This window comes from Colias croceus, chromosome 13 (genome assembly GCF_905220415.1).
Source record: "Colias croceus chromosome 13, ilColCroc2.1".
NCBI lineage: Eukaryota > Metazoa > Arthropoda > Insecta > Lepidoptera > Pieridae > Colias > Colias croceus.
The window spans coordinates 2,275,799-2,300,588 of record NC_059549.1 but is presented as its reverse complement, the minus strand read 5'-3'; the positions used below and the strand labels follow the sequence as shown (position 1 = coordinate 2,300,588).

Genomic DNA, 24,790 nt, shown 5'->3' with positions numbered 1-24,790 from the left:
TGTGATTTGTGCACTTTCATACATTAATTGTCAATATTCAATAGCTTAAAAGGATAGAGATTGCAATAATGATTTTCTAGTTTAGTAAATACTACTTTTAAAAGCTCCCGGTTACGCTTTCGAAAGCAACCTCGCCCAACAATACAAATAAAATTATGTTTCGTAAAAAATTGTAATTCTACATACTTTTTAATAATTCAGCATAATATAAATCAATGCTAATAAGCAATAAACATCGCCATCATTAAAAAAAACACCACATTCGACATTAAAAAAACGAGCCGTAAATTAGTCAAACAAGATTCATTTGAAATCTGAATAGCGATCCGGGTCCGTATAATTCTAACGTATTTCAAAACGCATTTCCCTGCAAGTGAACACCTCTACATAATTTCCTCGCAACAGCGGGGCGGCCGAATCCTCAACTGACGCGCCAATTAAATACCGATTGGTTGCCGGTTGTAAATAAATTTATTTTACGCTCTCCCCTTTATCTTGTATCGCGGATTGTTCTTAACAATTGCGACACGACATATTTACACACCGCGCGAGGGTGAATTATGCGCGAGGAACACTCGCATTCGCGCGGTTTCTATCATCATCGGAGCAATAAATCGATCAATGGAAAATGTCTTAGAACATTATTAAACAAGAAAGAAAGCACACGCATTTCAAGGACATTTAGAAGTTAGTCCATAAAGTAAGTAAAAGTAGTAGGTGAGTATATCTCAAATTGGTAAAATTACTAGAAGGACAAAAGATATAATTTTGATAATTTATACTCTGATTTAAATAATTAATTCCACCACCTTGTCAAATTCAAATCTTAAGAATGAAGCAACTAAATTAAACTTGGTTTAATTTTACGCTAGAGATCCTAAAATTTCTGATAACTAAATTCAGAACTTAACGTCTCTAAAGCTGTCTAGCTTATACATAAATGTAGAATCTACAGTTAAGATTAGGTTAATATTAATGAACACGAACACAATAGAACATTAAAAACATTAGAAACGAATTTAACTAAGTAACGAAAAAATGTTAGTTTTAACAGGATAAATAAAATTGTTCTTCCAGTCTTTTTAGCACTATCTACTAAGACATCACTATGACCTCTTACATTTGTAGCATCTCAAACAATATGCACAAAGCATACACATTTAATATCCTACGGCATGACTACTCACATTTGCATAAGCCTTCAATACCGAGATAGACTTAAATGCATGCAACGTTTAAATTTATCTTCGAATTTGGAAATTGTATTTCGCGAAGAGGATACGATAAATAAGCGAAAGGTCGCGTTAACGAAGCGACGCGGGGAACAATAAAGTAAATACGACTTTTTACTCAGCGAAAGAGAATATATAAACACGTAACTCGAATAAAATTCCAAATGTACGAGCGGCGGAGGCGAATCCTGTAAGAATTGTAATTCTGTATAGACATTGAAACTTTGCATGAATTTATATGGCTGTATTAAAATTGTTTGGTAGTATTGCAATAGTTTGTCATTTTTCAGTACACGTTGGGAATTTTAGGAACTTATTATCTACTAACTTTCCGCCAGCGGCTTCACTCGCTTTGTAGAAAACTTAACAAACTACATACTAAAACCTTCCTCAAGAACTACTCTGTCTTATAATAAAAAAATTCACATGAAAATCCGTTGCGTAGTTTTAAAGATTTAAGCATACATAGGGACAGACAGACAGCGATAGCGACTTTGTTTATACTATGTACCTAGTGATGATGATTTACGCAGAAATAGAGTCTCTGCTACATATATAATGGAATATGTATATTTTATTACTTCTAGTGTATGATAAGCTACTGTCAGTAGGTTAATGTGCAATGAAAATCAGTGCAGATCTAAGTTCATCTATGTGCTTACTCTGATATTATCTTTGGGTGAATGTCCATTTTGTAGCAAAAGTTAAGTTTTTTGTATTTTTTTTTAATGTTTATATTCTTTATTTGTTAATTCTAGGTATTTTTCATACTTTCCAATAAGAATTATAATTTAGGCTGTTTAGTTTGAATTATTTGAATAAAGGAAAAAAGTTTTAACGAGAGACAAAATACTTATTAGATTTCCAGGAATTTTACTTTTACTGAATGTAGGTACATGAAATATATCTAACAAGATCATTATAATTATAATCAACTAGCTTTTCAGCCGCAGCTTCGCCCGCGCAGTCAAAGAAAGCCCCTCATAGTTCTCGTTCCCGTGGGATTTCCGGGATAAAACTATCCTATTTACCGGGGTAAAAAGTAGCCTATGTCTTTTCTCGGGTATCAAAATATCTCTATACCAAATTTCATGCAAATTGGTTCAGTAGTTATGGTGTGATTGAGTAACAGACAGACAGACAGAGTTACTTTCGCATTTATAATAATACCTGGAATATAAATAATCAATGTAAATTCCAGTCCAGCCATAAGCGCTAAAATCAAATCACGCTCCATCACACATCAAGACATACAAACGGCCAGTACTAAATACCACCGCATCGGAATTTCGATTTAATTCAACCAAAATAAGCAATAAAACTACCGCATATCTCCGAAGATCTCCTTGGCCCGCTGCACCGACGACGAAATGATTTGCCCCCATATCAAAGTAAGGAATCCCTTATAAAATCACCGCCCCATAATAGGTGCCCGCGTATTTTCGGCAAGATCACAGATAGCTGATATCAAGCTGTTATAATCTTACGCTTGTTATTGCAACTTTACGTGTGGTAGTTGCGCGCGATTCCTGGGAACGATTCATTTGCTTGCATTATGAGATGCTGACTCCGTGTTAGCTTTTTGGCATGTAAAAAACATGTTATAGATAGGGAGGCGAAGAGGGGAATTTTCTGCAATACTCGAGCGTGGCAGTTTAAGATATGAGAGATACCTTAGACCTAATAGAACAACCTTGTTAACTATTTAGCTCTTTAAGTAGTGACGCGCGCCCAGGATAGACGATCAGATTAGTAAAAAAAAATCGATAGTCTGAAATACTCGAGCGCGTCAGATTAAGATATTGGGGGTTGATTTTAGTGTTTTAAGACTAAATTTAACTAATCTGACGATAAGTCCTTGACGCCGCCAAGTTATAGAGTCGCGAACTTGTAAAAAAAAAACGTTAATCCGGCATTCTCGAGCGCGATTGTTTTTATTTTTATTTTGAAGAATATAATCTAAAACTTACTAAAAATACAAAATCTGCCGGTTTCCGCGTGACCGGAAGTCTGGAGGAGCCATTTCGTCTTCCGAAAAACGCGTTGCAGCATATAAGTCGCGAATTTTACTTTTTCAAAAAAAAAAGTTTAAATTAACAAAAAAGGTAATTTTATTTTACACAAAAAAGGTCTCTTTACATTTTTGTCCAAAGTTAAAACTTTTTGACTTGAAGCATCATAAAAACTCAAACTCCCGGTTTTTTGAGTATATCTCGAAAACTCAGGGTGTTAAAAAAAATTGATATGAAATAACGATGATTAAAAAAAAGAAACTCTCAAACCTTTTTCGGTCAGATTAAGAGAACCCACCAACATTTTTGTCAGATTAAGAAAATATGCTTTCAGGAGACCGAGATAAACCTCCCCTATGAAAATCTGACGCGCTCGAGAATTTCAAAAGGACTTTTTTTTTCTGCATTTTCAAAAATTCATCGTAACTTATCGTCACGCCGAAATCGTCAGTTTTTTTAAGGGGAGCTTCCTTGCGGCCTACTTAACACCCCTTCCGAAAATCTGACGCGCTCGAGTAAATTTTTTTTTTGTGCATTTTTGACGAATTAATATGCCTAGCCCCACCACGCAAACCGGCAGATTAGTATACCATTGTTATCAGAGGCACTTGGGGCATACGTAGTATGAATATCTGACGCGCTCGAGAATGCCCAAGTAACTATTTTTTTTTACATTTTTGAAAATCCGTACACGCCAAACCCACCGCTAAAATGGTTTTTACCATAGAAGCTTTTCTTTTCGAAATTATTTTATCTATCGATTTTGATAAGTCTCGACGGCGCCGTTTAATTACGCCATTTAGCTACCTCGCCTCCCTATCTATTATAAAAGATTCAACGGTACGGTTCAGTCCAATCCACATTTCGTGTGCCTTGAGTGCAATGAAGATGAAGATCTGTTTGATGCATAATATATGTAGGTAAAAGCTGCTCTCCTTTTAATTTTTGAAAAAAAAAATCCGAACCATACCACATGACATCTACGTTAACTAATGCGGTACCTTCAGAAGTATGTACTATAATATTCAGTTTTATAGCATTCAAATGCTTTGTAATCTGAAGTATGTATTAAATTCATAGAATTCCAACAAAATAAACTGCATTTTCAATGTGAAACGTCTCCTATTAAACGAGATGCTACAGGCTACAGCTTTGACACCGCTCGGCTGCCAAATGCCAAATTAGACACGTCCGACGACCTACTTTGCTACGTGACACTTCTTGACTATGCTACTACCCATGACGGGAACGATCTACACCTTATTAAAACTATTCTTAACCAATTTATCTGAAACTTCAAGGTAAAGTCAAAATGGTAACTTATTTGCTAATTGCTACTTACGTATTGGGAATTCAAAGAACGAAATACTAAATACGAATTCGATATGATCAAATGAAATACTAAATGCGTAAATCAAAATGCAATCATTTTATTATAAAGAGCAGCGACATAAAAGCGAGTAAAATATTGTTACTGAACATGAAAAATAAGTCTATTTTTATCATATTATTAGAATCCTTATTTAAATCAAATTCAGAAAATGATATTCCAGATTTTCATACAAAGCTATCCTCATAAAAAAACACACACAAGGAAAAGCAACGACATAATGATATTTATCATTTTAAGTAAAGGCACGACTCGATGTTATTCAATTAGATATGCGTAGTCGATAGCGATACGCGATTCATAGTTATATTATTTATTCCCAACTTAAATAATAAAGCACTATCGTAATCTCATAGTTAATAAGGCCCGATGAGAACCTGATTTAAGCGCGCCACTTGTAATTGAAAACCTTATAGTATTTATATACAAAATGCAGTTACCTTATCTGAGCGTTTATGCTGCGGCCTACACAAATTTCAACCGGCGCGACGCTTACGTTTGAATCTCAATAAGATTTATCTTATAATACTATTATATTCCTATCCTGTTGTGTGGATTTATGGTATAATTATGTTTAATTAACTCAACAGTTAGTACGCCACGCACGTAGTAGTCCCTCAGATCGACATTTTTAAAAACCTGTTAAAAACGTAAATAATAAAATTAAATCGTTACGCGTAGATAACGTGTAAATTGGAAAAGTATCTACGATGTGTTTGATACATACATAACTGCATTCTACATACACAATTTAACATGCGTATTAATACATCGGATAAAATTAGTGAATATTTCTTTTAAACATGTTTCCACAGCAAAAATCGACTCAGAGCGAGACTTTTGAGCACATACATGATCCATCATATATTACGTGTGAACATTTTTTAATCAAATCTACAATCTTATAAACCAGCACCTAATCGTTAAAAAAAAGAAATTTCATAACAATTGAAAGCACAAAACTTCAACGTTGACAGCTACTTATAGAACGGTTACAACATAAGTACTACAAATAGCATTCGAGTGTGTGACAGTTAAATCGTGGGAAATATTTGGTAGTGACCCTTCAGTACTTTTAAACGCGGCCAGTACACAATATTATTGCAATAAGATATTTATTTACCGAGCGAGTACCTACATGATGATTTGGTTATTTACTAAGTAAATACATGACCGCGCATACTAATTAGTATTTATGTTCCGTTCTTTACGTGTAAAACGTTTCATTATGCTAAGAGAAGGAGTAAATATAAGCAAAAAAATAGTCTTAAAATGTTACAAAGCATTAAAAGTAAAATAAATTCAATAATATTTTTTTACTAAAATTAAAAAAGTTCAAAAAAATTTTTTTTGTTCACAAAAAAAAAATACAAAAAGATTGACGCCCAACGTGGGGCTCGAACCCACGACCCTGAGATTAAGAGTCTCATGCTCTACCGACTGAGCTAGCCGGGCTTGTGATAGTGTTACGAAAATATCGTACCTTATCAACACACCGTATGAACCAGCTTTAATACAACAATTCCCTGTATTGTAGCCTATATTTAGCATACATATAACTGGCAGTTTGCCAATTTATATTTAAACGTAATTCTCATGCATATAGACGATTTCTTGGATATAATGCAACTTGTACAAATGTACAAGTTGTTCCTAGAATTCAAATTCTAGCAAAACTAAGTTTACACGGCATATTTGTTATTTCTTATAGGGTATCGTGATGTAAGGAATAAGAAAATGGTACACGTTTAGAATTATAAAATAGTTCGTATAAGCAAATTCTACCAATGCGGAAGTTTTAAGGATCCGGGATCACCTATTGTATTATGTACCTACCTACTTATTTCATGCATTTATAACACAACGTAACTTAATTGTCATTAAATTAATTTATTTAAACTGGAAAGGTTACTTGGTTAATTTTTAAAAATATGTAGTTGCAATGATGTAAGCTTCTTACAAAAACACTAGCACCTTATAAAATACGTATAACCCTCACAAATTACATAGGTGTTAGCTGGCATATTTTCCGTACCATCTTAGTATACCTACAATATTGTCAGCGCATAATATTACCGTAATTCATAATACCGTAACAATGAAGGCCCACGGACACTTCCGCACCGCTCATTCACTTCCCACTCTTAGCGATCATCAATGCATCGTTATAAATCGTATTATCCAGGGCCGGATCTACCCATGGGCTTTATGGGCTGCAGCCCAGGGCCCCGAGGTTAAAAGGGCCCCCATACCCCGATAAAAACAATGGGCGATAATTTGAAAAATCGCATAACTACCTACTTCAATAACTTTTGCTAACATGTACCTAAAAGGATGTTTGCATGTTGATTTTCAACTTATAGAAAATAAATCTCATTTATTGAAACTATTTGGTTATTTTATATAGGTAGTTATACATAATAATAACTAGCTGTTCCCCGCGATTTCACTCACGTGGCTCAGATCCTGTTGGTCTTAGCCTGATGATATAATAGCCTTCCACTATAAATGGGCTATCTAACACCGAAATAATTTTTTTATAACTATCAACGTACTATTAAAAATTTATATACTTATAAACATTTGTCATTTTTTAACGAAATGCGTTATTGAATGCGTTTTAACTCTTATGTACGAGCCCGAACGAGTTATGGCCAAGTCATGTAAGGTTAAATTAGGTAAGAATCTCGGAATTCGAGATACCCAGCTGTAAGTCTGTAAATACTTATACAGGGTGTAATCGTTAAGTGTGCACAGGCGATTTTTCCGTAAGTATTACAGATAACAAAAAACTTTAAACTGATATCGAAAGTACTTAACCTTATGAGTAAAATGGCCGTAATAAATTTTTAAAAATAAATCGAGAAATATCAAAAAAATTATCTTTAAACCCTCCCATACATTAAGTATGAAATATGAATATCCCATATACATTTAATATGAAAGATTTTAGCTTTCTTTTTCTTTTTTTGGTTTTCTGCTTTAATTTTTTTTTATCCACGCTTTTTCCAGACATTTTCACGCATTTTCCGGGACTTATCCAGGCATTGCCAGGCATTTTCCGGATGTCCCCGGAAAATGCCTGCGTGAAAATGTCCGGGGAAAAAGTGGAACATACCTGAAAAAAAATCCCGGAAAATGCCTGGGAAATGCCCGGAAAATTCCCGGAAAATATCCGGAAAATGCCTTGGAATTTCCCGGAAAATGCCTGGGAAATGCCCGGAAAATATCCGGAAAATGCGTGAAAATGTCCGGGAAAAGTGTGGAAAACGCCTGGAAAATCCTCGGAAAATGCCTGGAATATCCTCGGAAAATGCCAGGGAAAAGCCTGGAAAATATCCGGAAAATGCCTGGGAAATGCCTGGGAAATGCCCGGAAAATATCTGGAAAATGCGTGAAAATGTCCGGGAAAAGTGTGTTAAACGCCTGGAAAATCCTCGGAAAAGGCCTGGAAAATCCTCGGAAAATGCCCGGAAAATATCCGAAATTTGCGTGAACAACGTCAACGTCTGGAAAATATCCGGAAAATGCCTGGGAAATATCCGGAAAATGCCTGGGAAATGCCCGGAAAATTCCCGGAAAATATCCGGACAATCCTCGGAAAATACCTGTAAAGTAATAAGTACACCCCCCTTGTATTCCGGGGATTTCCAGGCATTTAAAACGCTTTTCCCGGACATTTCACGCATTGTCCGGATATTTTCCGGGAATTTTCCGGGCATTTCCAAGGCATTTTCCGGATATTTCCCAGGCATTTCCCGGATATTTTCCAGACATTTTCCGGGAATTTTCATTTTCCGGGAAATACCTGTAAAGTAATAAGTACACCTCCCCTGTATTCCGGGAATTTTCCAGGAATTTCCCAGGCATTTTCCGGATATTTCCCAGGCATTTTCCCTGGCATTTTCCGAGGATTTTCCAGGCCTTTTCCGAGAATTTTCCAGGCGTTTTCCACACTTTTCCCGGACATGTTCACGCAATTTCCGGATATTTTCCGGGCATTTCCCAGGCATTTTCCGGATATTTCCCAGGCTTTTTCCGGATATTTTCCAGGCATTTCCCGGGAATTTTCCGGGCATTTCCCAGGCATTTTCCGGATATTTTCCAGGATTTCCCCTGGCATTTTCCGAGGATTTTAAAGGCCTTTTCCGAGGATTTTCCAGGCGTTTTCCACACTTTTCCCGGACATTTTCACGCATTTTCCAGATATTTTCCGGGAATTTTCCGGGCATTTCCCAGGCATTTTCCGGATATTTTCCAGGCTTCTCCCTGGCATTTTCCGAGGATTTTCCAGGAAATTCCCAGGCATTTTCCGGATATTTCCCAGGCATTTTCCGGATATTTTCCAGATATTTTCCGGGAATTTTCATTTTGAATTTTCATTTGACCTTGAAATTAAATAGTTGCTTAGACCCTACCATATGTAGGTTTTGAGACAACTTTTAGGGTGTCAATATATAACTATTTACGTTTTACTACTATTTACATATTTATTTACCTACATTGTGATCTAACAAAACTTGCAATGTGATGACCAATAAAAGAATTTGCAGTACAAAAATGGAGAAAGGTTAATTTCTAAATTATTATTTAAATAACATAACTGTCAGATTCTTTTACTAATTTATAATAAACTAGTGGTTTGCCCCGGCTTCGCCCGTGGTACATATTTTGCAATAAAAGGTAGCCTTTGTCCTTTCTCGTGTATCAAAATATCTCTATACCAAATTTCATGCAAATTGGTTCTGTAGTTTAGGCGTGATTGAGTAACAGACAGACAGACAGACAGAGTTACTTTCGCATTTATAATATTAGTATGGATGAATAACATTATTTTATTATTTTTTTATTATCTAAATATGTATAAAAAAATTACGTGTTAGGTACTTTGTTTGTCCGCGATAGACTCCTGAATTAATAAAACGATTTAAAATCAAATTTGAATATGTTAAAATAACAAAATTGCGAAAGTAAGTACAGGGTGTCCAGCAGCAGATTTCAATGTTTGAACGCTTCTAGTTTTAAAACGCGACGTGCGAAGGGGACGCGGGGGGTGTCATTCAGCGCGTGAGCTCTGCGGATTTTTTAGTCGCCATGGAGCAGTGGAGCGGAGAGTATTGCTCTTATGCTATTGAGGCATACTTTTCGGGTGATTTCGCTGGCGAAAACACGCCGTCGGTTTAATAACCATTATCAAATTCATCGTTTAAGAGATGGACCTTCGATAAATTTGATACAGTCGTGGCTAGCAAGGTTTAGGGCTACAGGTTCAGTCATTAATAACCCTAGGCCGGGTCCAGCACCATCAGTATCCACGATAGAAAACATTAAACTTGTTATGAATTCTGTAATTGAAAATCCTCGTTTATAACTTCGCACACTTTCGTCGATATTGGGAATTCCTAAATCGATTTTACAGGTCATTATGCGAAAAAAGCTTAAGCTCCATCCATACCAAATTCAGATTATTCAAGATTTGCTACGGCTCATACTGCAAATGTGTCAATGAATACAGTGCGGCAGTTATTTCCTGAAAAGCACATATCCCGAAACGGCACCATCCCGTGGCCACCCAGGTCACCAGACCTAAGTCTATGTGACTTTTTCTAGTAGGGCTATCTAAAAACTGTGGTTTACCAATCAAATCCAACAACCATAAGGCAACTGAAGGAAAATATCCGGGCTGAAACAAACAGAATTCCCAGTTCCCTTTGCAAACAAGTTTTTCTCAACATGCGGAATAGATTGAGGAGTGTGTGAGAGTAGAAGGGCGGCATTTGGAAAATGTAATTTTCAGGAGATAAAATCCGCACTCGTCTTCTTTTGACCTTAATAAAAATATTTTGTTTAGAAATAATAGTTCTTTTTTTACAAGCCCTCAAACATTGAAATCTGCCACTGGACACCCTGTATTAAGAAAATATAAACATTTCCAAAAAAAAGGCCCCTGGGTAGTTTCAGCCCAGGGCCCCACAAGTTCACGGTCCGGCCCTGGTATTATCCTTTATATTTTGTGAAGAATAACTTGAGGCGGTGGGTTTTTATTTTTAGAAGTAAATACGTATTTTAATAAAATACATTTTGTCTTGAATTATGATATTACTTCGATTAAAAATAATATCATCACTGATTCTAAGAAAGATATTAAGAATGGATCTAAACAAATTCTACTATTAAATACAAAAAAGTTATGTCACAAGGACGGATAGACCCTCTACTATTCTACCCCGCTAATAAGATAAAAAAAACAGAAATCAAATTTATAGGGTGTGAAAACCCACTGCATGCGAGACAGGCGAACAATCCATGCACCCATCGATCGCGGAAAATAATGGCGATATCTTATTTGAATACGCAGAAACCAGTCCGTCCTATTAGACTGCTTAACTTGACAACTCAAGCCACTCACTTTAAATGGACCGTGCAATAAAATCACTTGTTGCCCGTTTCCCACTTACATGGCCGCGACACGGGTAATTTATGGTGTCGACTTTATAATTCATTCCTCACTATTGACTCCCCGGCTATTGTGTTATTATGGGACAATTTAGCTATTGCGTGCAAATCGCCGTCGTATTTTATTTAATAATGAACGTTTGGTGGTGCCTACGCTTGTCCACGCATCGACACCTTTTATCACTGCAATTGTAGACAATTGCTTATTTTTATTGCGCGAAATGTAGAGTTAATAGGACTGGATCGATTTTATGTACAAGTTTATCTTGTTGAAAACAACTAGTTTAATAAGCTTTGACTTTATGAAAAGTTTTGAAAATTAGCTTTGAAGTGACAAGGGAAATTTTCTACCCCGACGAAGTTTTATGCAATAAAATGTAAGTTAGAAGGTGTACGGCTGAACGTAAAATAAAAATCTATAAAACACTAAAACGAAATTATTACACATACCTGGTAATATAAAAAAAGAACATCACTCCTGTAGTTCTATTACCGAAGTTTATTACTTCAACATAACTCCACATACCTGTAACAAATATAAAATCAATCAGTAAAATCTATATGTGAGTCGAATAAGGCGTTCATATTGAGCCACGATTGATAAGCTAACTATGGGCAGAGTCATGGGACGAAACAACAGCTATCAGCCGATATAATCTATGATAGACGTACGAGTACCAAATGAAGAAAATACACGTTACGTAGGTACTAATAAGAAAAAGGTGCAGTTGTGAAAATCTTGTTGGAAATATTTCCCAATTTGGATTTAATGAACTTTTGCATTTTCAGATAATTTCACTTGTCATCAATTGCCAAATATGTTAACAGATTTATTAAAAAAAAATGTGTGCGTGTACTAGTGTACACACGTAAGAAGTGAAACTTCTTTATGACCTTATTTTTCAAAAAATAATTTACTATATGCAACTTTACAGAAATACGTCGAATCACGCGTAGTAGGGATAAGAAAAAGATGGCGCGTAACGAAAAAATGTTACACTAAATTTTTTTCCAACCCCGATAAAGAAGTTTCACTTCAAAATTTGGATTAGATATATAGAAAACACATGTTTAAAATCTTATAGGAATATTTATCACAGAGCGCATTTTCAACTCACAAAAACTTTTTTCTTGTAGTTGACAGAAAATATTTTTTCCTAAAAAATGTGATACAAAATGCCGCATCCAATAACCTACTTAGCTACAAGGACAAGTGGATAGCAAGTCGACTGATGATATCTTCGTACTTCCTATCACGAGATCATATCGCGATATGCAGACAGTCCACTCGCTGCCTTAATGCATATTAAAAATGCAACAAAAAATATGTCGTGTGTCAAAGCTGATAAAAAACGCGATTAGATGTTATTTAATTAATCAGATATATTCCATGTTTTATTTCTGATTTGATTAGCTTTAAACGAATTTGTAATGAACCGAAAATATATTTCGGGATGAACTCAAGACCGAAACTTAAAAATAAATAAAGAAGTGATGATGTAGCTCATGTGAATTATCTTTTTTGTCTTTATTTCTTTAATAATGAATTATAAATAAGGACGAAGTTTATTTAATATTTCGATAAAATTACGTTATTACTACAAAAACTAAATTATAAGAAACATAAGCCAAAAATGCACGCCACCGAAGCGATAAATAACACATCATTGTAACAAGAAATACAAAGCTAAGTATAATTTATATTCGCCGGTGCCCATATAACGAACTTCCCTTCCTAGACAGAGCTTTATAACTTTATGAATTGGTTTATCTCATACTCATAGAACGAGTTAATAATAGTGGCTTGGCACGAAGGCGTCGAGCAAAAAATAGCTAAATATATAAAGGGACACGCAAGATCGGGCGTCGTAAGTAATGAGTCGATTCTCGCTCGGGCATCGATTGCGAGCGTTATCTCAATAAAGAGCAACAGACTGTTCATTACCACGTTGACACGGCGGAATCATAAATTGTGGAACCCCGCCGCGGCCCGCGCTCCTGCCCACTGCTGCACCCCTGGTACCTGGCCCTTTACCCGCATTTACTTTTTGCCATTCCAATTGTTTTTGGTAGAAACCCCATAAACCGTAACGGCCTGATCGCAGATACGAGCGCAGGTGTCGTCCTTCACGCCCACCAACTTAATTACAACATTTTTTAACAAAGGAAATTGGTATGGATATTCCAATTTGCGCAAACGATAGCAGCTGCATTGTTTAGTTTTGTGTTAGACAAAAATGTTGATACAGTAACGCTACGGTGTACAATTTTCAAAATAGCCTAGTACATTTTTTGCTTATAAATAAAATTTGGAAAAAACATACACCCAAACGCAAATCGAGCAAAAAGTGGATTGATGAATGACATTACTAATATCTTGCAAACAAAGAAATCGAGCTCCTAACTCACGTGCATTTTATTTGTCCAATCCACCGAGGTAACCAATTTAATGGAATCATGACAGACGACTGAGATAAGGGGACGTGAAACATACAAAGAAACTTAATTTTACAGCCGCGATAAAACGTATTCATTCATCAATACGCAGACGCGAGCATTCGTCTCTAACAGGTAAGACCATAAAATAAATGCGTGTAATTCGAAGCGACGAATCCAACAGCAGTAACTGTCGACAACGAGCGCCAAGTACATAAAATATCGTATCCAAAACTTACAAACATGGGAAGTCATTAAAGCGACCGGCATGGCACTTAGGCAACTCCTATATAGCCGTCTGGCCAAGCATAAAGATCAATATCTGGGTGGCCCGTTGCCAAATCTTTTTAATATCGTCCCGGACTCGACTGTGGAGTGGTTAACGACGATAACAACAAAAGTGTTACGTGAGCAGTTGGCGAATCGCTCTCTGTATTGCCATCGATATGGAGCATCCGTGCAGTGCGACTTCAATTCAATGAGAAAAGTAAATAACAGTTTTGGAGACATGCAATAATTCAAGACCAAAATATTACAAACTTCATCACAAAAATTAATTCTACAAACAAAGATCATTAAAATTTTAATTAATTCGTAAGATCCATGCGTAAAATATGTTATGTACCTACTTCAAAATATACATTACTGCTTCACAAAAGACAGGTGAAGCTCCTTACGCTTCTATTTTTAACGTTGATTGATCAAGGCAGGACTGCAATAGCCATCTATAAGCCGCTAGTTAAACTGTATTGTCAGGCACAATAGAAAATAATGGAGGCAGAGCCAGCACTTTTGAGTTGGCTGATAAATTCGCTCCGAGTTTGAGTCCTCGCGGTCGCGGGTAAGTTTTAATGAGTGCAGCTTTAGTTCGCTTTCAAATAGAGTCCAGTAAATAAAGCCGCCTCCAGAAACTTTGTCGAGTTTGTAATGCACAATAATAGAGAGCTGTTAACAGTAATATAGTATTCATACCTCTTAACACACAATGTTAAGGAGCTGTACACAATTATAATCAAACTTCTGAAATATTATTTAACTAGCTATGCCTCGCGGTTTCACCCGCGGGCAAAATCAAGTATTTCTATAGCTCATGTGATCATTTTGACCTTATATAATTGTGAATTTTCATTCAGATTCGTCAAATATTTTTTTGCGTGACAGAGTAACAAACATTTATCCATCCATCCTAACAAACTTTCGCAGTTACAGTATTAATTAGGAATCAGATGATAAATTTATAATAATTTTAAATCTTATATCTTAATAAAATATTTATTTTTCAGGTAAATATGGCGTTGGAAGTTATAATAATAATTTCCGTTTACAGTATGAATGAGATCAATATACATTTTAAATTGCAATCAGCATAAACTTATATTTTTGCTGACCGCCAAGCGAAATGGGTCAACAATATGTTTACAATGAGCTGCTTTTAAATTTAAGCTTTAATATACGTATTTCAACTTTAAATGGAGATAAAATACACTCTCTTATTGTATAAAAAATTAGCAGTGAAACATGATTGGAATGCATCTGCTCCAAAATCCAATTAGAAGAAGGAGGTATCACTGGCATTATTTTGCGATAGTTAATAAAAATCCGTACGTTAACTAATTTCGTATTCTATTAATAGGTATTTTGATTACACAGTTTCTTACACATTCTTCCCAATAATAACAACAATACAATTACATGTAGCTGAATAAGTACCTTCTACATTACATCGAAAATATCTAGCACATTCAAATAGCCATAGAGTCTATATATTATAGAGTTTGGACCAACACGCGCTACAGTTATGAATTGCCCCATTTTATCGGCGTCATAATTCAACCTTATTCGGGCGTACACATCCACAAGATACAGGTCTTGCGCTAGTGGGCTGGACAACCGAATATGGTGCGGAAATTTATACACTTCGGTGTTAAATAACTCACTATATTATTTAACCTTTAAACTTGATTTGTATGTAACGTGCAAATAAATTTATAGCGCAATTGGAAGTATAGTGTAGGATACTTTTCATAAAGGCTATAAGGTAGATAACGGTGCATTTACATAAAGCGAGCGTCGCTCATTCTAACCCCACTATGTCAATTTATTTTAGTGTAAACAGGCGTAGAGCATTATTTCGTTGTTCTTGGTGCATTCGAAAAGATTATATGCAATGTTCTAATACTGAACAACACTGAATACGAGTTGTTGTTTACACTAAAAGATCACCAAAGAATACTCTTGCTCTAGCTCTATGTTCGTTTAATGGTAAATGCACCGTTATATAATAATTTAGTACCTATGGCAAAATATTATCTAGTAAAGAAATACAATGACAATCACAATCGTAAAAAGCAATGGTAGAATTACCATTAAAGTAACATAAGGAATAGCACATTTTTATGGAGGTACAACGATATTAGGAGATCACACGTTATCTACCGGAATACAGGCTGTATATTTCATATGTGACGAATAGCATAATTTCACAAAGTGTTAAAATTACACATATACAATTCATATTAATATAAAGTTTGAATGCGTAAATTAAATAATTCAAGGTGTCCCTTATTAAACACGAAAAGTTTTCCACAAATTCAATTAATAAGACATCGCTAAAATCAAACTCATTAAAATCCGTTGTAAAATTTCGAGTTCAGAAAAATCGACATCGTCTCGCTAAATTAAGTGCTTCAATAAAATGCCGCGTGAATGGAGGCGTCAAGTTTCACACCGCGTCGAAACGAACACCTATTATTATCATAACCAAACAATGAGGTACAAAAAATCAACAAACATAAACCTTAATGATTCGGTAGTTCTCGGGATGAATGCCAACTAAGCGAGGGAGGAAACGGCAATAAAATAGGCTTTATTGGGACGCTATTTAGTCTTGTTGTTGGAAAAATGCGCGAAGCGCATAGCGATGGCTTCACTTTTATGAGCTGGACCTCCCATTATATTGTTGGTTTTATCGGTATTAAACAAACTACTAATACGTGGATGTATGTCATTAAAACTCTTTTAAAATAAAAAACAAACGCCAATACATAATTATTATGAAATATGGTAATAAGAATAACAAAATGTACAAGTTTTAGTTCAATTTTAGGACAATTAACCAAAAATCATTACATAATATTTAATAATACAAAACAAACAAACAGATACGTGTGGTCGAGACCACAACTGTTGTTTCCGTTGAAACATACGTATTCTGCGAAAAAAACGAAACACGTGTTTAAAAAGTCATTTGAGACATGACTTTGGCCAAATAATTTACCGTTATTAACTTCAACGCGACACATCCGATCGCAGGAACATTTATATAAACTTACAAAATACTAAACAAATAACGTATGTAGGTATAATAATTACATCATGATATAAAAATCTTATAAACTACTAGCTTACCGCCTACGGCTTAGCCCGCTTTTTCTAAAACCTAATCTAGACACGCGGCAGCGTGTCAAGCCGAGTTCAAACGAAGAGAACTGGCGAGCAGCAGCCGTGTGTATATTTACACGAACCATTTCGAGCCACTTTTCACCCCCTTATAACTCGAAAACTATTTGAGTTAAATAAACCAAATTTGGTACATATCAAGAGGACCTCAAGATAAACAAGAACCTTAAATTTCATAAATACAGATTAAACAGTTGCGTAGATATTAATATCCAAAAATCGCAATTTTTAAGACTGACTGACTTATAGACATATACAAAACCTAACCCACTTCCAGATGACCTAGAAAGTTCAAACTTTGTAATCAACTAGGTAATAGTGAGTGTACAAAGGAAAAAATCAGAAAATACTGAATTTATTTGTATTTAATTTTTTTTTCAATGACATTAATTTTGTTTGTATGGAAAAATGGAAAAGTTTAAAAAAATAGAAAATAGTATATTCACCTTACTAGTCTTTAAAAATAGATCAAAACTAATCAGTGGCCGAAAAAAATTTTGAAATCCATCAATAAATGACTGAGATATAGATTATTGAAGTTTACATATTTTAGGACGAAACATCTGTAGATTCGAAGCGCCTCTGACATCACACTCACTCGCGCTAGTATCGCTAGGGCGGATTACTTCGATTGCATGATTTCTTTATTCAAAAGTGTTATTAAACGTAAAATAAAAGAAAATTGTAATAAAAATATTGCTCATACAGTTAAAAATAATATATAATTTTACATGTTCACATTTAATTATTCTTTATTTATGAGTGTTTAGTTTAGTTTTAATTTCAGTGTAAATAAATAAATAAATAAAATCTTTATTTTGCTTTAAACATGGTATTCAATGGTGATACAATTATATTAATAAAGCACAAACATGTTCAGCCAATACAAGCATGCAAAAATAATTACCATAAATGGTGTAATGGAAGAAGGCTTCGTCGAAGGTCGAAATGATTTAATTTGCGTAATATTAATATGAGTTAAACATCTTTGGCGCGTTTAGAGTAAAATTTCAAGATCGCTTCATGGCAATACCGTAACGTCATGGAGTAAGGCGACGATTCTTCTACAACGATCTTTGCATCTTGGTAATAGTGTGTGTACAAATTCACGCTGGATGTTTAGAAAATCATGTAATCTTTTAAACAGAAAACGAGTTTAAAAAATTGCAGATAATGACGGGGCAATGTGCGCTGACATTCATAACATATAAGAAAATATAGAAAATAATACTAAACAAACCATACAGAGAAACCGCAAGAAAAAAAAATCGTACCTATATAAAAAGTATTATAATATTCATAAAGTAAATCAAATTTGCAGAGTAATTTTCTGTACAAAAAGTAATGATATCCCATCAAAAACATAAATGTAAAATTTGGAGCCGAGTTCAATCGTTGACTTAATTTGCCAAAAAAAGAAATGAGATCTAAATGTGTGCCAAGTTCTGCAGACAGTCCAGAAATTTATTTACAAAGATGTATTAAGTTCTTAGGTTGACTGAAAACTCAATTGTTTTATTTTCCCTTAGAGAACAATGTTTATTCCAAAATATAACTTTTTTAATTTGAATAATATAATTATTTTCACAAAGCAAACAACAAATGACCTATTGAACCCCATAATTTGATGAGGCTAGTTTTTAGAACCTCACAAAATATAAACAGTATGTAAAACTAGCCTCATCAAATTATGGGGTTCAATAGGTCATTTGTTGTTTGCTTTGTGAAAATAATTATATTATTCAAATTAAAAAAGTTATATTTTGGAATAAACATTGTTCTCTAAGGGAAAATAAAACAATTGAGTTTTCAGTCAACCTAAGAACTTAATACATCTTTGTAAATAAATTTCTGGACTGTCTGCAGAACTTGGCACACATTTAGATCTCATTTCTTTTTTTGGCAAATTAAGTCAACGATTGAACTCGGCTCCAAATTTTACATTTATGTTTTTGATGGGATAAATTATATACTAAAACCTTCCTCTTGAATCACTCTATCTATTAAAAAGACGCATCAAAATCCTTTGCGTACTTTTAAAGATTTAAGCATACAAAGGGACATAGGGACAGAGAAAGCGACTTTGTTTTATACTATGTAGTGATTAACACTTTTTCTATCCATTATTTCAAACATCTAGGTACGTAATAGTTATTGTATTTGATATATAATAATTAAGCACTATTAATTATAGGTTGAATCTTTTATAACCTACAAATTAAAGTGAAACGAAATTATACAGCTCAATTGAAACAGTACACATAACTATCGTGAGCCAACAACAAACCATCGAATGCACGATGGTGGTCGCGACCCTCATAAATAGAATAAACATCAATTAACAATGAACAGAGAAGTGACCAGCAGGTGGCAAAGCCAGAATACACTGAAGATGACATTATCAGGCGTTATCTACACCCCATCGCGGTTGCGTGGGTGGTGACGCTATCTATGATGTCTCTCTAATGGTGAAAATTATATAAATATTTGTCACCTTACTCTGCCTTAATAACATTAGATCAAAGTAAGGCTGTTAAGCTCTTACGTATTGGATTGATATTCCCCTAAATATACTTAAGTAAAAATATAATAAAGTTAGAATATATTGTTTTACTTAGAATGATTACTCTCAATCGAATCATAAGTTCGTAAGAAATTGTAGATACTTTTGTAACTATTGTTTTTAGTGGATAGAATAGATAATAGAAGTTAGAACGCATTTCTTTATTAATCTTTCACGGCTAATTTGACCATCAAAGAAGTCAATACCTACAAACAAATACCACAATATATCCAAGACAATAATATATAAACAAACAAGAAACGATCGCTAACGCGTCCATTAACATATCCATCCACTTATGACAGCATTACCCACCGCAATGCATTTTTAAGCGACTCTAAACATCGTTTCCCATTGTATTTTGTAAAGGAGATGAAATTTAAAAACAATATTAGCCGTATAAACTTATTCAAAGCACAATGACGACGATAAGGGTGGAATAGAAATGGGCGTTGATAAGTGCACCTCGCTACCGTGCGATGAAATTGTTACGTAAAGATGTCACGGAACGCTGTATGGGCGGTTACAAGTATATTCATATGCACTCGGAATAAATGCGCGGGAAAAACGTACACTATGCACGTATGTTGTTTCGATAAATTTGTACATTTAATTGTCTGAGATTTGTTGACAGAATTTCTAATAGAGCTTGTGAGCATGATCATAGAAATTGTTTTATATATTTTTGGAATTTTTGGTTTGGGTGTGACATATTTTTATTAAAGTCCTTAAAAAACAAAAAAGACATTGTACGTTAAGAAAAGGACGAATAGCGGAATAAATAAAAACCGAGGTCAAATTAAAAAAAAAATGTCTCATGCATTTTATAAATGTGTTTTGGCAAAAAACTTTTATTTACGAGTCGAAAAAATAGAACAAATCAATAAAAATCCAACGGAAGTTTAAATATCTCTATCTGGCACCAATATCACTAAAAAACCAACCCAAAAATGACAATATAAAGTTAATCCAAAATTATTACACGTTTAACAAAACGTTAAAAAATCATAAAGGAAGCGTCGACCTGAACGCTAAATAGAGTCGTATCATTTTAAGCATGTAACAATTTATCAAAAAACCGTTGACAATGCGACAAATATTTTACAGTGACTTTTATATCTACGACATAATGTTGTTAAACAAACAATTCGCCCATTTGACGCTTCTTCTGGCAGGAGTCCTCATAATTGATTCTTTCCGGGGGCGTGGCGGAACGGCCACGGCCATTGTGAAAGCTGGCGACGTCTGTTGACAAATAATATTCGTATTCCAAAAGGCACCCTGGGAAATTCGTTCTCATTTCCGCTCCTAAACGAAACCTCGCATGTCTACAAAAGCCGCGATAGACAACAATCTACGAAGAAATTGGATGTTATAAACTTTATGACAGTGTGTCAAATACACGGCCATTCGAATTCACTGCGAGTTTCGTATCTAATATAAATTTTACATTTCAAACTATAAACCACCTACAAGAGACAGTAACAGATGTTTCACACATAAATTTGATAATGGTTTAAAATGGAGTAGAATCAAAATAATATATAATTATTGTATTGTTTTTAGCTTATATTATAAAAAAATACGTAATTGTTGGTCAGATTGAAATCGCACAAATGGAATATTTATAAAAACAATAGAAAACGAGACCCTCTATTAATGTTATTAATTTTACCGTTTTACAAAATACAGTTCAGTTAATCAATTATCTTAAAACAGCACTCCAATCAAACATAATCGAAAAAGCACGCACCATTCCAAAACATTTAGCGATCGTTCAAATTTAACAAATAACACGGCAATTTAAATAGGATTCACGTAATAACATCCCGAGCGCAATACGCCCCCAAGTTTAGTCTAATAGCTAGTTTGGTTCCACAGATTAATACATCTGAGGGAACCAAATAAACAGCTGGACAAAAAAAACGGACAAGTGCGAGTCGGACTCGCGCACCGAGGGCTCCGAACAAATCTATTTATTATTATGTATATTGTAGATTTAAATTTCTTCTATTAGCAAATTTTTCCTTTATCAGTACTTTAAGACATTGCTTTTTACCAAATTTCAATACTTTGTATTCACGGGAAGTACCCAGTAGGTTTTGATTCCCTTGCGAATGTCGAAATTGTAGCATAAACGGCTATATCTTTTGATTGCTTTGCCGATAAGTTTCATAGACAGCCAGCTTCAAGGGACCATAGACTTGAGTAGGTATTCAATATAAATTTCAGCTTGATATCCACGCGTTCCTGAGAAAAATTTTCTTGATAGTCAGACGGACAGACGAACCACAAACTTATACGTTAGTTATACCTATAAGGGTTTCGTTTTGTCCTTTTGACATTCGGAACCCTAAAACACTAACGGTCGATAAATGCTCGTCTACCTGGCCGCGGTCCGGCGCTCGCTCCGCTGAGTCCGATCGACTCTAGCCAGAGATAACATCCTCCCCAAATATAATAAATCTAAGCGATAACATTCTTTGCTCAACAAAGAGACCCGACTAATTGTTACTCAACCCGTCATTACCGTGGACTTGCGGATGCGTTTGTTGCGCTAAGTAATTTGTTTACCAAAAAGCAAGGAACCTAACTGGTATACCTAAAGTTGGAAATTTTGAAAAAACTTCATTTTGGCGGCAAGAGATGAAACATGTGCCAATCGATAGTACATCAAAATACAAATAGGAAATACTCTTTGGTAAAATGTCGTAATTGATACGGTTTCGGAATAAATAAGGGTTAAAAAAAAATATTTTTTTTTCAGTTTTTTGAATTATTTGTTACTTCTTACACTTAAAGGTTAAAACAAAGCATATAAAACTTCTAATTTGTAAAAAAAGGGTTTTAAAATGTTGCATTACTATCTAAACCAAAGTAATAAACCAACTTTGGGCTAGGGATACGCACGTGCGGTGCGTCACTTATTACAAATTAGAAGTTGTATATGCTTTGTCTTAACATTTAAGTGTAAGAAGTAACAAATAATTAAAAAAACTAAAAAGAAAAAAATTTTTTTAAACTCTTATTTATTCCGAAACCGTATCAATTACGACATTTTACCAAAGAGTATTTCCTATTTGTATTTTGATGTACTATCGATTGGCACATGTTTCATCTCTTGCCGCCAAAATGACTTTTTTTTTTATCGCAAATTGGTAGGTATACCAGGCTTCATACTAAAATGTCCCATGCTCTTTATTGAGCTAGTTTAAATGGAGGAAGCGAACTTCTTTGTTTACAGAGTCGAAGTTTAATTGTTAATTTAAAATCGACATTGATGGTCTAAATAGGCAATCGTATTGAATATAAAGATGTAGATTGCAACTTCAGGTAAATATATTATTAATTTGAACATAAAAGAAATAGGTACATCAAGAAATCAGTTTTTATTAAACAACAAATATTTATCTAGTAAAGCCGTGAAGAAAAAATGTTAACATAACTACTTACATTAATACATTTTTATAGTATGAATTTTTGATGTCTTCGTAATGTAAAAATACTACAAAATCAACATTCACTTTCATATCCATTACTTTAGTATAATTACAAAACATATGCAAGCTTTATTATTCGAAAACGAAGTACAATAAAACGCTTACCGCCTGGACACCCAAAACGTTAGCGAACCTTAAAAAAATGCTTAAAAACCAACAAGACAATAGGCGATTACCCTTTCCGTAATAAAATAAGTGAAAACGCGAGAACGTCAAGCGCTTTTAGCTTTTTGGTTGATGCCGCTTTAATGGGTGAAATTAAAAAAAAAAATGTTAGCGGCACTTTCATTTTTACCGGACAATAATAAGCAACCTACCGCAGTAGTTATCCCAAGAAGGTCCGGCCCATTATTACAACTTTACACGTAATCCTTTAGAGTATCAGAAGTTATTTATTCAAGCATCGTAATTGATTATATTTTGTGTTCAATGGTTCCAGTAATTGTAAGTTATTTTATACATGAGTTGATTTGAATCATGTTTTTAAGTTCATTTTTTTTTTTACAAGGACTTTTTGGATATTGGCCTGTACCTATTCTAGAAAGAATATGAATAAGGCACGAGAATTGCAGAGCGTAGAGTCAAAGTTATCATTTATTTATTCGATAGTTTTTCCACAACTTACATTCTCGATTTTGTAATCCAATTTCATTTACTCTAGGAAGTAATGACTCATCCACCATCAATAATTGCCAATGAATGAGCATTTACGAGCATCAGTAAAAACGGAGCGTAGCGTTCTTCTCTAATGCATTATAGTAAAACAATGCGTGAAATTACCTAACAGAAATCTGGTCCAGGGGCCTTAGACAAAGTAACAATTACAAAACGATAACGAAGTTAGAAATCGCAAAAATGTATGGGATTGACATACGCCGCGTTAGATCACGTGGTCTATCTATACTAGAAAGAATATGAATAAGGCACGAGAATTGCAGAGCGTAGAGTCAAAGTTATCATTTATTTATTCGATAGTTTTTCCACAACTTACATTCTCGATTTTGTAATCCAATTTCATTTACTCTAGGAAGTAATGACTCATCCACCATCAATAATTGCCAATGAATGAGCATTTACGAGCATCAGTAAAAACGGAGCGTAGCGTTCTTCTCTAATGCATTATAGTAAAACAATGCGTGAAATTACCTAACAGAAATCTGGTCCAGGGGCCTTAGACAAAGTAACAATTACAAAACGATAACGAAGTTAGAAATCGCAAAAATGTATGGGATTGACATAGATAGACCACGTGATCTAACGCGGCGTATGTCAATCCCATACATTTTTGCGATTTCTAACTTCGTTATCGTTTTATAATTATTACTTTGTCTAAGGCCCCTCCTCTCTATACATAAACCACTATAACTGTGCCCGTTATCTGCATGTTACGTGACACTGAGTAAGTTCAATTTGTAGCAGACAATATTGCCAAATGCTAAAACACGGGACAAAAGACAATTGCACGTGCGGGCCGGCTATCCGATAATTTACAACCATTACTCATACAAGTGACGTAATTGGCGACAAGTTTTCGACAATTCTAGGGCAAAAAGGAATGACAAAAACACGAGACAAGAACACATTTCTTAAAAGACATGTGTCAAAAGCGGCTAGAGAAATTCCAAGATAATGCCGAGATAGTCTGGAAATTTGTAATAGTTTACATTACCTAATTCTCGTGTTAATACTTTATTTAAAGTGTACATTAATGACCTTAATAATACTTCCCTAAGCTCCTGGAA

The 24,790-nt window shown here is 34.6% G+C and overlaps 1 protein-coding gene and 1 non-coding gene across 2 annotated transcripts in view; both read right to left on the bottom strand.

Annotated features, from left to right (window-relative positions):
* LOC123696832 (lysine-specific histone demethylase 1A) overlaps positions 1–24,790 on the bottom strand; it is a 315,499-nt gene that overhangs the window by 103,751 nt on the left and 186,958 nt on the right. The gene's annotated exons all lie outside the window — the stretch shown is intronic.
* On the bottom strand, positions 6,017–6,089 carry Trnak-cuu. Its single transcript has one exon. It is a non-coding gene; the product is annotated as a tRNA-Lys (tRNA).